Source organism: Haliotis rubra, unplaced genomic scaffold, assembly GCF_003918875.1.
Source record: "Haliotis rubra isolate DU_JTF1 unplaced genomic scaffold, ASM391887v1 Scf360, whole genome shotgun sequence".
NCBI classification, from domain to species: domain Eukaryota; kingdom Metazoa; phylum Mollusca; class Gastropoda; order Lepetellida; family Haliotidae; genus Haliotis; species Haliotis rubra.
Window position 1 is genome coordinate 275,719 of NW_025767036.1, and position 17,858 is coordinate 293,576.

The following is a 17,858-nucleotide window of genomic DNA, read 5'->3' on the forward strand; positions in this document are numbered from 1 at the left end:
GTGAGTTGAGTTTAACGTCGCTTTGGTCAGTACTTCAGATACATCATTGTGTATGATGAACGTGGCGTTGACAACCATGGGAAACTGCCATGGGATTCGAACCCAGCACCTGCAATGTTTTAGGTCGAACTGGACATGAAATTGGTGAGCATTAGAAGAAAAGAAGGCTGATTCGTATCCGTGGTTTCATATTCATAAAATTTTCTCGCGAGATCTGTAGCCATGACAGTACATAATGACAGTCATCAAGCAATTTTACGACAGTGAGAGTAAGTGTGAGTGAGCAAGCAAGCGAGAGTGAGAGCGTGAGTACGCGCGCGCGTGTGTGGATGCGTGCGTGCGTGCGTGCGTCGCAACTTGTACTAGCAGAAGCCCTAACTTATGCCGGTTTCATATAGCCCACTTAGATACCATTTCGCAGGGTGACATGGAAACCTTACTCTGACGGTATGCCGATCAGTCCTTGATGTTTCCCTTTAATGCCGAAAGCCACACAGTGTAACAAGTAACACCGTTTGATACATCGCTAGTGGGCACAGGTACCATCCACTACACCATAGGCGGTACCTCTGCCTAAATGATTGCTATGATATTTCAACCCCTGTTGATGGCATTGTCAGTAACGAGCTCTTAACCTAGCAAGGTACACGCTCTACAGCACCTATTGTTATGTATAGGAATAACTAGATGATGACCAATCGCCTTAACGGAGTTCTATACAGCCTAGCCCTGTTCCGAAACCTTCATTAAGGGATTGTGTCCTTCTCGCCCTTTGTGAGGCTGAAATCTTTCCACTGAGAGTAAGATTACAAATGTGCATGACCTGTCTCTGAGCGACATTAATCCTCGGCTACATATTTGAAACAACAATTGGTACAGTAAGTCCTCTATTGGCATCGTTACAAGCTGTCATTCAGTGTCTGGGGAGCTGCTGAGGCTGCAGTAGTGTTGACATAATGCTGCCGTGCACGTTGTCGGGGATTGGTCAGACTAAGCTGCAGTCGAACATGTCAACGATTCCCGTAAAAAAATGCAAGCAACAAGACAATTGATTCTCTTGAGGTCATTGCCCGATTGTAACTGTCAGTTATATGTACAAATGCTTACGAGTAAATCACCGTATATACTGTTAGTTTGACAAAATATACACTTGAAAACGGAATTCGAACCATAAGAATCGGAACATTACTGAAACAGTGCAAACCTAAGGTCCAAAACACAACCCCGACAGAGGTATAAAATACATCATGTTTATCATGTGCGTGAATTGCGCTTTTTAGAAATATTCCAGCAATATTCCACACTGGGAAAATCTGGGTTATTTCAAAGTCATAAACTATGTGATATTTCAATGTCAAGGACATACTCAACTATCAAAGGGGCACAATGAGGCATACACGGTAATTAGATATAGCGTACCACCAGCGAAACATGTGTGTGAGATTGGTCTATTGCTGATGGCTGGAAATACTGCGTGGCATAGCAGTGCTTTGGACATGCGCATTTATAATTAGTACACGGTCATTTAAAGGTAATTAAGTTTATATCAGTTAGGTTTCAGCACATCTGGACGGGGTGTACCACGAGGATATCCTTCGAATTAGTGTCCCAAATTGATGGAGAGTCACGCAAACGCCATGATTCTGAATCAATAACAAGAGCACATTTGCGGCTTGAACTATTTCTACTGAGTAAATAGTCCTCGATATTGCTCCGCTGTGCCCCTTTAGCAATAACATTGCTTGGGACGGAATGTCAAGAGAGGAAACTATATATATATATATTTTATAAATGTTGCTTACGAAGGTACAGTTTCATTGGTTTTCAGCTTAAATTGTAATATAATGTCGAAGCGCCACGAGAACATTTTGATACTGATAAACGTTTTAGATAACAACCTTTTTTATTATTTCGATTCAGATACTTGAACCGTTTTCAAGCAGGAATGTAACATGAAGTGGAGGGGTGTATATATACTGAATATAACAAGACTACAACATAAATAACTGAACTGGCTAGACAGTAAGCTGATAACACCAGTGATATTCATGTAAGATAGGGAACAGAGGTGGAAACAAGGGATGTACAAAGGGGCAGTTTAGAAAGGTGAGTGAGTGAGTGAGGTTACTTTTACGCCGCACTCAGCAATATTCCAGTTATATGGCGGCGGTCTGTAAATAATCGAGTCTGGACCAGACAATCCAGTGAACAACAGCATGAGCATCGATCTGCGCAATTGGGAACCGATGACATGTGTCAACCAAGTCGGTGAGCCTGACCACCCGATGCCGTTAGTCGCCTCTTACGACAAGCATAGTCACCTTTTGTGGCAAGCATGGGTTGCTGAAGACCTATTCTACCCCGGATCTACACGGGCCAGTTTAGAAAGGAGATGTTTATACAGCTGGATCAACTGTATAGTATACTGGTACAATCCCCTCCATTTCATAATTATATTCCTGCTTAGAAACGGTACAAGAATCGGTAAAGGCGTATAATGCCACTCAAAGAAGATAATCGTATGAAAATGGATCCTGTTGCATGATGGTATGCTCGCGTCATCACCGACTCTGCATGTATGACTTTGCGTGCGTTGAAAGAATGACCGCAATATTAACCTTTTAATGACCGCTCCCTACCAAATTAGATACAATTTCTCCTAATTAAAAGTGAATGATATAAAACAGGGGTTAACAGACCAAAGCCGTTTAATTTGAACCGTGCTCACACAACAATAACGTGGGCACCATTGTCGCCATGTAATTACGAGTTACTTCGACTTCCACGTAAATGCAAAGAGTAACGAGTCCTTCATGATCTACTTTAGTTAGAAGTAATATCCCAGCGAGTACACACGAGTACCTAAGGTATTGTGGTTTTTTGCGTGGTCGTGATTTCATTACCGACACTGGTGTTCATTAGGGTGGAAAGAAGCGTAAACATGAGCCTCACGCAAAGCATATTGTCACTCTAATGAAAACCATGACAGGAGAAGGTATCCTTACCTGATGTATCGTTTTAACAGACACTTCCCTTGTCAGCGTGGGCCGTTTCACAAATGGTAGCGCTAGTCAAGTGATTTTAGACTTACGACACTCGGGGTGATAACATTATTCAATTTACCCCAGCCCTAAATATTGATAGGGGAACTGCTATGCTTGTTAAATACTAAACTAGACATCTTTAAGTGGCTGAAGACCCGGGTTCGATTCCCCACATGGGTACAATGTGTGAAGCCCACATCTGGTGAAACTCGGGTGATATTGCTGGAATATTGCTAAAAGCGGCGTAAAACCATACTCACTCACTCACTCTTTAAGTGACATTATAAGGCTGGATTTGTGACATGAGAAGAGATAGTATGGATGATTATCATCCTGATGTCAAGTGTAGCTGCAGAATCTAACACCATCATCAACCAACTGATACAGACAGTATATTAATGTTTATATAATATTAATCCCTTCTGGCATAGTTGATCTTAGCAAGTGCCTTACGAAAGGTGATGGTTGGCAGCAGCAGTATGTTAGGGAGCAGCCAGCGAGCACCAACACCATGAACATATGTTTACAACAAACAAGGTCATGGGATTGGGGTTAACGTCAAGGTCATTGCACTTAGTGATGTACATACACGTGCATGTGTGCGTGCGTGCTTGCATGTGTGTTGCATGCAATGTAACAAGTAACATTCTTCAACGTATTTGGGTATGACAGGGCTTGGGTATGGAACCACTGACCTCCCGTTCTCCGACAGATGCTGGCCATGGTGGTGGTCCAAAACACACGATTATTGGAACCGTAGTATTAATACAGAGGTATAACTTGAAAGGATTTCGTGACCGAAGCCTGATGCATTGGCAAATGCGTTTGGACTCTACACATCTATCTCACTCACTCACTCACTCACTCATTCACTCACCTAAGACAAATAGCAGAATACAAAAAACAAACTAAAAGTATGAACTCTACCTGGGGAGATGCACAAAGACAGAAGGAAGCCAAACATGACATTGGTCACGGTTTTCGCCTTCACCAAATTCATCACATAGAGTTAGAAAGTTTGGTAGAACGCTTCCCAAACCCAGCACCGCTCTGGTGAAAGCAGACATTTAATTGTTGAGCCGAGGAAGTCAGCCGGACTGGAGCCAAGGTCAGCATGCAAGCACTCTTGGAGTACGATAGCTGCTGTTACTCATTTAAACCACCTAAAATCCAATAACTACCGTTATAATCGACACAGGATGTGTCCACTAACGTAATATATACCGTCCTTAATCGCTACCAGAAATTGGTAGTTTGGTCTAGCTGTGTGATAGGCCGACATTAGACCTAATCTACCTACCGTATGGCCAGATTGAGATGACGACCAAGCTGTCTAGGTAATTAAGCTCGATGTTCCAGCCATCTGAGATCCCAACATAAAAATGACCTGATCCTTGGATGCATTAGCATTGCAGCCTTGTAGATGCGTGTAAACTGTTTTTATAACTGTCATTAAAATATTCATTATATAAAATCGAAACGACAAAGATACTGTGGTTGCAAAGTGTTTCAAGCTTTACTGTGGAACCTCATTATTGCGGTCACTTAAAGGGAATTACAGTTCGAAAGAACATAACGAAACAGATGACAAATATGCTTAGGTTGTAAAGTATTTCAAGCTTTACTGTGGGACCTCATTATTGCGGTCACTTAAAGGGAATTACAGTTCGAAAGAACATAACGAAACAGATGACAAATATGCTTAGGTTGTAAAGTGTTTCAAGCTTTACTGTGGGACCTCATTATTGCGGTCCCTTAAAGGGAACTACAGTTCGAAAGAGCATAACGAAACAGATGACAAAAATGCTTAGGTTGTAAAGTGTTTCAAGCTTTACTGTGGGACCTCGTTATTGCGGTCACTTAAAGGGAACTACAGTTCGAAAGAACATAACGAAACAGATGACAGAGATAGTATTGATGTACAATGTGGCTCTATTGTTTTCTGTATAGATGCAAGAGTATAATTAAATTGTAACGGCAAGTCATATACAAAATACCAAATACAGTCTGGCGTCTTGCTCTATCTTTGTCGTGGCTCTATATTAATCTATACATCGTGGTGCAAATTTGGAATCAGTTAATATTTCAAAGAAAGAGCTCCTGCCCGAAAAGCGAAAGGTCGGTGGTTCGCTCCAGACCGGGTCATACCCGACAATGTTAAAACTGGTACTAGTTGTTACACTGACTGAAGTATAGCATTCAGGGAATAGAGCATAGACATGGTGCCTCAGAGACAGTATTTAGCATTCGAGATGGTTATCCATGTTAAACATCGGCATGATATCTTTAAACTCGACTAGCATGCACAACGAAAACACGCACGCACGCACACGCACGCACGCACAGACACGAGATCGCACACATGCGTGTACATGAAATAATCTTGAACGGGTTGTTCTAACTTCATGTCACCTAATAGCCACAAGAGAAGACAGGCAATGACACTTGGTCTTTTCCACGCCATCTGAATAACCGACCAAAGTTACACAGTACGTAACAGGGGAGATGCTGTAGAGTTCGCAATTCATCATGGTCAATCCAAATTAACTGTCACACGTGGTCATACATATATTATTCATACCATTATTACATTATCTTACTCTGTGGGCAGCATATCCAATGTGCTGGTGTCGAAAGAAGTCAGACTTTTGATATGTCTAGTCCGCGTCGGAAGCGGCACATGGTTCGCATTCTCTCAGGTACAATCTCCGCTATTAATTTATTCCTGTGGGGTGAATTTGTATGTCTGATTTTCTAGATTAGGACTAATTTCAGGCGGGACTTAAAGGTCTAAAGGTTATTGCATAGTATGTCTGGAAACCCTGGCTTGCCCTCACGTTAAGTCTGACCAGAAGCGTGTCGTGGTGGGACGTGAGTTGGTACAGCGGTTCTTACCAATTTGTTCATCTTGACTTGACCTTCAGTCCAGTCTGGCCAGACAATATTGTATACGGATCCCGGCCACGAATTCAGTCGCCCTCCCCTCCCCTTCTGTATGTCAACCAACGTTTGATTACATTTGCTTCAGACCCAGCCTAAATAATTATAGTGGTCTACTGTCCTTTTCCGGACAAGTTCTAGAATAAGTAAGTGATTTCGAGATGTTCAGTGGAACCGATTACACATGGCTGTACGTGGAACACTTGTACAACAAACTACGCGTACGGTTATATCAATTTTAGTTCGCTATAACCGTAGTTCGTTAAACACATTTCGACTAAAATATAAAGCAAGTGGTTGGCAGGAAACAGTTCGTCATATCCATCATTTCGTTACAAGATTGTTCGATATAAATGTACTCTTTCCTTTCTTGCTTTTCGTATCACTGGGGGCGGTGGGATAGCCTCGTGGTAAAAGCGTTCGCTCGACACGCCGAAGACCCGGGTTCGACCCCCACATAGGAACAATGTGTGAAGCCCATATCTGGTGCCTCCCACTCTGATCTTGTTGGAATATTGCTAACAGCGGCGTAAAACCAAACTCACTCACCCACTCTCGAATCACTGAACCTGTCCAAGCATCAAGTGTGATTCAACTTGAAGGCAACGCTACATATTGTTTGAGTGGCATTTCAGAAGTATTACAATGCTGAACAAACTTTGTGGAGTATATGCATAACAACCTCTTTTATCATACGAAATGAAAGAGGTTGTTGTCTATGAAGTTTGTTCAATATTGAACGCTACATCTATTTAAGTGGATAAACATAAAACATAAGTGTGCTTAAATATTGTCAAAAGGTATTTATGTGGGTATGAGCCACAGTGGCTTTGTCCCTTGTGTAATAACAGTCGTCAACAGCAGAAAAGGAGTCATTATCATGTACATATAATACTTGTCCTGAAGTCTGAGAGGAGGCGGTAGTCTGACAGCGCCATATCATGTAAACATGGAGACTGTTCAATGAATTCAAAGCCTTAGTCGTACTTGTTCACGTGTACAATGTCCAATATGCCTTCAGTGACGTAAAACGTTACATCCAAATGCTTAACAAGGTTGGCATAATACCAGCCATTTATCGTCTGACCGATAGACACGTCATCTCCCACAAGGACTGCCTTGGAATGATGGCCCAGAAAACTGAAGCTCTCACCTTGCTAGCTGATGTAACAGAGCGTGCCTTCTTCGTCCGCGAAGTTAGAAGTTTCCCAAGTTGTTACTGTTGTTTCGTCTCCTGCTGACATTATTGCACCCAAGAATTATCCATAGCTGTAAACCGCTCAACACACTCAGCTGGATCTACTTCAAAACGACTAGAATTTACACAAGAAATGAGGAGCCTCGACAGCTCGACAGAGTCAAAGGACTTGGAACCAGCTTGCTGAAACGTTTGTCATGCGTGGATCATTTCTTTGAATATTCTCCATGGTATTGCCTACTTGACGATTGGTGACATCACCCATAATCATATTAGCATTTGCCGCAGTCCTGGCAGTTGAAGGTCTTCCTGATTGGATCATCTTGGTTCTCACTTCCCTTCTCGGAAGTCCATTCAGTAACAGGTGCAAAGGAAAGAGCACCTTCATCTATAGTTCCACCATATCAGCATGGATTGGTGTTGTGGTTCAGTTTCAAGTACCTGATAACAGCGCCAGGAATTGTGCTAGTTTTCATCCACAGAGAATACCCGAACTTCCTGCATGTACTGCCAAAGTGTTTATTTGGTTCCAGCTTGTAAGCATGGAAGGTAGTGTACTTGACTTGTACACAATATCAAAGCGGTACCATATAAAACCTCCTCCTACACTTAAGGTAACGTAGAACCTTGAGCCACCCCCGGTGAGTTTCCATGCCTGATCTACCAGTATTTGTTCCAGAATTGGATAACATTTGTGTGACCTTTCATAAATCCATATCGTAAATATAAAAACGTCTCCCAACACCTCAGTAAAGAGACCCTAGTGTAATACGCAGATCGATTCGTCCCCATGATCCTCTTTGTTTTTGTGTTGTCCGTGTTTGCCATTTTTGAATATGTTGTGTATAGTTTATTTTGAGGTTAATATATTAAGAATAGGAAAATGGACAAATAATATGAAGACGGACAGTAAAGTTATTTGAGAAATCCCCCAGTAGGCAGAATCAATACTTGGAATGTCGTCCGTAATATGATATACGATAGCTCTGGTATTTGCAGAACTAAATGTAATAAGTCCTGATTCCAGGCTTTGAAAAGCACAGATCTGATATAAGGAATCTCTGGGTACATAAAAGTGCCAGTAGGGAGAGGGTGAATGCTATTTAACGCCGCACAACCCCACTGAGGCTATTCAAAGTAGCCTCAAAATATTGTAACGGGCAATTCCTAACGTCGAAGAAGTTTATTCTGAATACACTGTTTCAAATATTTGCTGAATCAAATGAAGTCAGTGACTGAATATTTGCTGAATCAAATGAAGTCAGTGACTGAATATTTGCTGAGTCAAATGAAGTCAGTAACTGAGAGCCTGAGAAGACTCACGTACTCATCTATCTCTGACCACCCAATCTCCTTTTTGGAAGGCTCTGCTTCACCTGATATTGGCTCAAGGTCTCCATTTCTCTGACGTCATAAACCGACTTAAACGTCTTAGATGTGTCCTATTGAAGTACCATTATAGAGCATATTTACAAATAACAAAAGAGACGCCATTCAATGTTCACCGACGTGAAGCACATATTTTTGTGCACGTATATTTCTCAAGCACTGTATTGTGTTGATTGCTCTCTATTGATTATCGATAGTTCTATAAACAAGACCAGTAGCAAAGCTCTGGGATGTGTAGAGAAAGATTAAAAAAGATCTATTTAAGTGTATCAATCTTACCTTGGGATATCTCACTTTGGGCAAGCAAGCAGAGACATACTTTCTACCATACGGAAACAGTTTTCACCATATAAACTCTGTCAAAAAAGAAACGCAACCCCTGTCCTCAGATATGAAAAATTCGTTTGAATGAAGTTATTGCTTCCAAACTAAATTTTATTCGAATGTATTGAAATGATACACGTAATTAATGAAGATTACCATCCAAACAACTGCATTTGTACGCATAAGTGTATTTTATTGCTTATTCCGTCACAACGCATGAAATGACCCTCATGGTGACTTCGCACAAAAAAAACACATGCAAATCATGAAAATGGCAGTTAATGTAGGGGTGTATAAAAGCCCATGTGCTTCCGTATTATATTCATTCATTTGTCGCCGAAAAGCTGTGTTAAAAATGCCACGATTGAGTGCTGCCGACCGAAATATCGCCATTGGTCGTGTTCAAGCCGGAGAAAGTTTTGGAACTGTTGCACGGCACCTAAATGTTCACAAAACAACGATATCCCGACTTTGGAGCCGCTACAACAACTTCAATTTGACCAACGATCGCCCGAGAAGTGGAAGGCCAAGAATCACGACCCCCCTTCAAGATCGGTACATCCGGGTCCATCACCTGCGTAATCGGCATGCCCTACCAACCGTGACTGCCACACAAATACCAGGTTTGAGGAGAGTGTCAGCTCAAACGATTAGGAACCGTCTGAAAGAAGCGGGTTTACGTGCCTGTAGACCAGTTGTTGGACCTGTACTACGCCCCTACATCGACGCCGACGACTCAGGTGGTGCAACAACGTAAGGATACGGACTTTACAAAACTGGAGGCGAATCTGGTTTTCTTATGAATCACGTTTTCTTTTGCAACGTCACGACGGAAGACAGCGTCTGTATAGGAGACGTCATAAACGTTTTGCGCCCATCTGCGTCCGACAGGTGGACAGATTTGGCGGAGAAAGCGTCATGGTTTGGGGAACCATCTCATACAACCAGAAATCAGACTTGGTGATCGTTCCAGGGAACCTGACAGCCCAACGTTACATCAACCACGTGTTAGAGCTTCACCTTCTCCCGATTATTGACCAACAGACACAGATTTTTCAACGGGACAACGCCCGGCCTCATACTGCACGTGCAACAATGAACTTTCTGCAGAATTCCAACGTCAATGTCTTGCCATGACCCTCTAAATCACCAGACCTCAACCCTATTGAACACCTGTGGGATACTCTGGATCGACGCGTACGTCAACGTCAGCCGCCGCCACAGACGCTGCAACAGCTCGCCGTTGCACTGCAGGAGGAGTGGAGAGCCATTCCCCAGGAAAGAATCCGGCGTCTTATCCGTTCTTGTCCAAGGAGATGCCGTGCAGTGATTGCAGCGCGTGGTGCTCATACGAGATACTGAGAAAGACGCCCCCCCTGGTGACAAACTGGTGTCTGTGAGATGACTTTTGAAATGACAATTTTAAACATGCCCATCTGGGTTATTATTCTGCCAAATTTCAGACTTCTGTCTTAAATAATAAAAATGCCGTGTCGTCCTAAAACTTCAGATCAAAATCTCTAAAATACAGGGGTTGCGTTTCTTTTTTTGAGTTTATATGGAAAATGCACACACTTGGACAAAATACACATATGTTCTATACAACAAACATATGGTATCATCTGTGTTTATCAGAGGTCCATTAATATTTTTCTGTTTCTGAGGATGAAAAAGACTATTTGTAAATATGATCTTGTCCATTGACCGTTAATGGAAAGTGAGACAATACATAAAAACCACAAGGTACACACAAGGAGTATTAATCAAAGAGACCTTGTCTAATAAATATCAAACCTAACAACTGGAGTACTTAACAAGTGAATTCAGCCGTACGACAATGAGACATTGACAACAGTAAGTGCACGGAGCAGGAATACAAATCACGTGGGACACTCTCAAGCCCCTCAGTATGATAAAGTACATGCTTTGGGCTGAGGACACTGCTAACGGCAGAAACAGTCAAATCCAATCTTCCAGAGGTTAAATAAGATTACCGGGCTGTGAAACAGGCTGATTGATTGCATTCGGAAAGAGTTGTTAATACTGGACTTATGCTGTGTAAATTTCGCTGTGCATTCAGGACGTGGACCGATTGTGAATGTGGCTGAAGTCGCAAGACACCGTAATCAGTGGGATAAGTCGGTGTGAAGCGTGGCAAGGACGTTCCTGAACGCAGTGTCATTTAATGATGAGGAAACAGGTACAACTTCAGATCTGATTATCCGCTGTTGCTCTGCAGGAATTACCCAATTACGTTATAAGAAAGATCGTTCAGATGAACCCGGTCTTTAATTAATCTGTCAGGACGTTGACAGGAAAATGGATACGTTTTTAGTTGATAAGTCAACTGAAGTTCCCGAAAACAAATTGACGACGTCAGTCTTCGGTGTGCAGAAGATATGAGGGGTTTGGAGACGAATGGGTGGTGACGATGAGTTTAACACTTCGAGAAGAATTAGACATTAAGAAGTAGATGATGGGGCATTTAGGATGAAAGAAGTCCGGTCATTTCGTGAAGAATACCAGCAATTTAATTATGGAGTTTTGTAATTCTTTTAAATGGGGAGTAAACTGTTTCTTCGCATGATCATGGGTAGAAATTAAAGATACATGGACGTAATAGAGGACATGTTTAGACAAGAGTTATATTAAGTAAAGGGATAAGATGAACATGAAGCAGATATTTCCCTCCGTTTTCCCAGTGGCCTGTTCCCGGGAACAGCTTGTCAGATGTTAGCTGACAAATGAACGTTTTTAATTTAAAGACGTTTTCAGAACCTACATGGTGTACTGTTGTCAATGAATGATGTCTTCGACAAGAGTGACTGCACAATCTCAAAATAGTGTGACATAAGGATGACTTCAATTTTCCCATTGGGCGATATTCCAGCAGGTCACAACGTGTAAACCACAATCAAACATGTTTTTCCAAGTAATATTATACCATAAATACGTCATAGGACTCTTGATCAAAGGTTGGGTCACAACTTTCAAGGCCTCAGTTAAGCTTTCAAAATGTTTCATAGCAGAACATGTGATTGACAATTACCTATTCCGACTTGTTTCCGGGGTTATTCAGCTGAACACTTCACTTGCCTTTGCATGTGTTTGTGACATGTGCCACTGGTGGCGGAGGGTTTCGCTCACCTGGTATCATCACTGTTTGAATAGTTGTCATTCATGTACATATACTCATGATATATGCAGTAGGAATCGTACACTGAAGTTCTATGAACTCTGCTTAGAGCAGATACTTTGTATGACTATGGGTTTGTCGAATTCAACCAAACAAGCCGGACATCTTCAAAGCATTCAACCATGTTTCCCTGATACGATTCCAGGGCAAAACATGTAAGTAATGTTTAGGAAGACTGACTGACTGACTGAGTTTGGTTTTACGCCGCTTTTAGCAATATTCCAGCAACATCACGGCGGGGGACACCAGAAATGGGCGTCACACATTGTGCCCATGTGGGGATTCGAACCCGGGTCTTCGGCGTGACGAGCCAACGCTTTAACCATTAGGCTACCCGACCCCCCTGTTTAGGAAGAGCTGATGATTTAGGAACTGAAGGAACTGCGTGATTGTATGTCACCGTACATTCATTTGATGGGTCGTTGCTCATGCAGTCACCCATTGGTTCGATTGATCTATGTTCGATCATATCGCCAGACTATAACAGTTCTCAGAGCGCAATTCCTTTGATAAGAGCAGAAAGATACCATGTGAATCCACAAAGACGTGACCTAATTGTAGACAGTAGTTTCTTACTAATGACATCTGGTTGGAATCAATTGTTCCAGCCCCAGCTGTCAGCAGTGACCTCAGGGCTGAATGGCATAGTGATGGTCGAGTACATTGCATCCAGTGTCTCCTTGTCAAGTGTTTCAGTAAGAAGGACAGGCTCCCCGAGGACTCGCCTGCAGTCCGGAGTGGCAGCTGTCAGCTTCTGGACAAAGGTCAGCCTCCTCGCCATCTCATAAGTCTATCACTAATACAGCTGCGAACCAATATTATTTCAACGTATCATGGATCCCGAACATTGAAACCGAAAACAGCACGTTTTCTGTCTTAAATACACGTTTACTTCATGCAACACCAACCTATTCTCCGTGAATGTAAAGATTTAACATACACCCATCTAAACATCCTAAAAACGTTTTTTCATATTCAAAAGAAGTCTCTGCTCACATTAGTCTCGATTTTAAGATTTCAAGATCGTGGGCATGTTGTTTTAATCACGATCAGATCGTACTACTACTTCTAAATAATAAGTTATCTTCTATAGCGCTTAATCAGAATCTGATAATTATTACCCCGGATAGCCCAAGCTGCCTGTTAGGCGATAGAAAGTTATAGTCACATGACTTTATCCAACCGAGTACCCATTTTCTACTGCGTGAACAGAGGCAATTTGAACAAACTCACTTGCCTACGGTGAGACCACATGCATCACATGTGCTTCGTCGTGGGGCAGGAAGTCCTAGAAATTCTCAGGAGTCAAGCTGCCAAACAAGGTCACCCATCCAAGGACTGCCCGAGCTCGTCATTGCTTAACTTCAACTGATTCGTGACCTGCGCTCTGTGCACAGGACCACTCGCTACTACCATGTACATGGGAATAGGTGACTATATCCTGCCCAACCGGTGGCATCCATCACAAACACATGTAAAGGCCAGTTAATTTTCAGCTGGTAAATAAGACGGGAAAATATGTTACAAATGCAAATAGAACGTTTGTAAAAGTTAAGAATTCCATTCATAAAAACAGGTAGTCATCAGAAACATTGGGGCGTTATTGAAACACGCTTCTCTAACGAAGTAAGTTTGACGAACAATGACATGCACATAGGAGTCTGAAAGCGACAATGCACCGTTGTTAGATGTAAAGGGCACCTAGGTCATATTGATGAGCCACTGAGAAGCATAAACTAATTATGGCTAATCGATTTGAGATTCACATATACAAGTCTTAATTGGCTTCCTCTTTGGGTGAAATTGTCATCCAGATACATCTTGGCGCCACCGATGTCTTGCTACACGCGAGAGCCAAACATACGGCCATCACATTGAATACGCGTGGAGGCTGTAAATGGATTTACCGAGATCTGTGTTTGGACAGGAAATCACGGGGAGAAAGTGAACCAACTGTAAGCATTCAAGCCTGCATGCGTTGGCAGTAGTAATAGTCTTTAACTGACCAGCATCGTTCATGGAACGTGAATTGTGCAAAGAAGGTCAACCAACACCCACGGGGGTTTTATCTGTGCCAAGAGTACTCACCCTCCCGCTATGCCAGCACATCATGGGTGACCTCATGAGACCACAGACCATGTGTCACCGCGGCTTAGCGACACACGTAGGCTGGGGACAGTTTCCAGATGTTTTGTTAACCTTTGTACTAATTTCAGTCGCCATGCTGCACCAGATGCTTGCTATTCTTACTGACAAGTCGGCGTACAATGAGGTAGAGGGTTATATAGTATTGGCAACAAAATATCATCGACGGGTGGGGAACGTTTGATCTCTGTGCATTTGTTGAACATGTTTTGCAAACATGGCTCACATGATCCCACAGATTGAATCTGAGAGGGCGCGTATATGTGCGTGTAGGTGTGCGTGTGCGTGCGTCTAAAGCGGAAGTGGGCAGCCTGTTGGGTGCCTAAGGCTGCACCGACATCCCTTGAAGCCGCACTTGAAATGTGAGGCTGATCTGACCACGCTTAATTATTACACGTGAGGTGGTCTCTAATACAAGGAAGGCTAGATATGTATTGATCGATCTGCATCAGGGGCTGAAAATGGAACCGATCTATACCTTGCTCCACCGTGTACAACAACGCCATCGCCAGTCTACGAGATACATGTACAGGAATTTCTATGGTTGTATGGATTGGCGAGATTACATACTTCTATTCCATAAACAAATTTGAAGGAATATAACGTCAGAAGGATGGTTAGCTTCCAAAACCACGTTCGAAACATGTTACCTGGACAATGCAATTCACCCTTGGACCTGGTTACGCTGTCATTTTCAATTTTGACACCTTTTGAAATGTTTGTTTGATGGTTGTTTAACACAGCACTCGGCAACTTTTCAGCTACATAACGCCAGTCTGAATCTGGACAATACAGTGGTTAAAGTCATGAGCATCGATTTTCGCAACTGGAATAGGTCAGGTCAGCCATCCCGGCCAATCCGCTATTTGCCTTCAAACATGGGTTGCAGAAGACTGTTCTAGCCTGGATGTTCATGGGTCCCATGAACAATCGCCAAATCGCCCTGAACAATTAGTATCGTTGATTGTCATTATTCATTAACACGTAAGCTCTGTATTGCTGTTTTAACGTACCAATGTTGGACCACCGTTAACAAATAGACACATTCTGACCAAGCACGGAGGAATGACATATTATTCATCAGGTCACCGCAAACCTCATTTGTAAACCACATACCTGCCATCTTTCTTGGTGTTTAGAGGCGGTGGGATGGTTAAAGTGGTTAAAGCGTTGGACGCTGAAGACCCGGGTTCGAATCCCCACATGGGTACAATGTGTCAAGCCCATTTCTGGTGTTCCCCGCCGTGATGTTGCTGGAATATTGCTAAAAGCGGCGTAAAACCAAATTCAGTCAGTCAGTCAGTCTTGGTGTTTACATCCAACTCTTTCCATTTTTGCAATCATCTGTTATTTTCGAATCATTCCTGCTTGTTTTAAGAGAGTATATTTTTGATGCCAACGGGACACGAATAGCAGCCAGCCTCACGCCCTAGGGGTGTTTCGACACTATTACGAACTACATGTCTAGTGTTCGGTGATGCCGGTTCTGATTTGACCTACTCCTGTGAACCTTCTCGAGTCCAATTTGATATATGTGGGACATTCCGTCTCAGAACTATTTCTACCGTCGTAATTCCGTTGCTCAAGCCATTCAGATCGACATATTAAATGCGTGTCAAGTAACTAACACATCTTATAATAGAAGCATTCCTTTAAACTTTAAAGTACTTCGAGTTAAAACAAATTATCTTCACAATCAGGCATGAATTGCTGCACAGACTCTAAGCGTAAACTGGCAGAGTTCAAATTAGAAACTAAAGTCGGACTAGAGCAAAAGGAAGTTGCCATTTTTATGATCCTTAAAAAAATCTTCTTCTTGATCCATCTTTCTATGGTACGGGCCTTATTGACGAATCGGTCAAGTGTAAAACGGGCTTTACAACACAATATATTATGTTAAAACCTTTTGATCCTCCGAGAGTGAATCCTTCCAAGAGCATCCCATCTATCCGACTTAATTAACTTGTTATTGAACGTCTTTTTACTGTTTCGACTTGGGCCCATTGGTTTCTTTGTGGCTGCGTTTTGAAGTGAATGTAACAAGGGATTGTCATCTAAAGAAATAGTTATAATCCTACCTCTCCGCCATATCTTCAAATCAATGCCTGATTTTGACATGACGATAATGACATATTGTTCACAAGCTAAATGACGCAATCTTCTTCATTGACTTAAACTTCCGAATGGTCTGTTCTTGTCCAATGAGAGATCGTCATTTGATCATGTGATGCATATTTATAACTCTATACAAGTATATCATGTCCTCTGCACGTTGGTATACTGCATTAGAATAGGGTTACCAACTGCCCATGCTTGGCGTGTATGGTGAGTTAATGGATAGGAACGTCATGCTGGGTATGATTGCGTGTCGTTGAATGCCGACGAAGTGGGTAGTCGTGGGGGTCGATCCTGATTGGTCAGTTAGAATTCTCAAGACGCATAAACCCTTTCTGACCTGACCTAGCATCAACAGGGAAGCTAATATTCACTAAAAAAGCCAACGTATCTATGATCAAGAATGGACGTATGTCCAGTGTGTAGCCTAGTGTGGTCACCGACTGACTGACTGAGTTTAGTTTACGCCACTTTTAGCAATATTCCTGCAATATCACGGCGGGGGGACACCAGAAATGGGCTTAACACATTGTGCCCATGTGGGGAATCGAACCCGGGTCTTCGGCGTGACGAGCCAACGCTTTAACCACTAGGCTACCCCACCGCCCCTTGTGGTCATCGAACCGAAAGGCAGGGGCTCATCATTTTAGCGTGTATTTGTCCAGTGGAAAATTCGAGTATTAACACGCAGTAATACGGCTACATTTCACCTCTCTACAACACCACGCCATCATAATCGTTGGTGTTCATGACCAGACAAAGGCATGCTTTGTAAAACGTGAAAACAAGTGTGAAACATGATGTACCTAAACGTGTTTTGCACACCAGTTTCGATGAAGTCAACCAGGCCTAAAGAACAATTCAGCATGACTTCTTTAATCAGCTTGTTCTCAAGGCCGTACATGATGCTGACGTTTGAGCCAAGTAGGCATCATGCTTGTTACATTTCGGGCTCCAGATCACTACAATACTGCCCCGGTCGAGTATGTGCAACTACACAACCAGTTCTCTCCTTCTGTTGAATGTCACACAGTTTTACGACCAGGCAGAACCTGGAGTTGTCACCAAAACACCATTAACGACCGAAGAAATCTATAACCTTCTGTCGTTATATAATGCATTGCTTTGCTCGTGGCAGCGCGTCTATGTCCCTGTCACGCAGGAGAAATCCTTCAGGGATGTGGTCTGACTAAGTTATGACATTGAATACGTTCAGTCGATGTGTGCCCCTGACGTCGATGTAGATAAAGTGATATGTCTTTATATGAAGTTTCACCAACGAACAGCTCCTCCGGGAATATCCCGCGACAGGGTTTAATATGCAGGGATTAAGACGATCTCCTTGTCTACCACACAAAGCGGATAGATCGTGAGCGATCGGGAAAATTCGCTAAGTTCCCAACAAGAGGAAGTGTTTACGCATTCACATCGAAATTGAATTTGTGTGTGTAGTATGGGAATAATATTTCTGTGCTTGCGGCTTTGGTAGGGGTGATTTTCATGTTCT

General features: G+C 42.6%; 1 protein-coding gene across 2 annotated transcripts in view; it reads right to left on the reverse strand.

Moving 5' to 3' along the window:
* LOC124285457 (ras-related protein Rab-37-like) overlaps positions 1 to 17,858 on the reverse strand; it is a 170,408-nt gene that overhangs the window by 39,245 nt on the left and 113,305 nt on the right. The window lies entirely within an intron of this gene.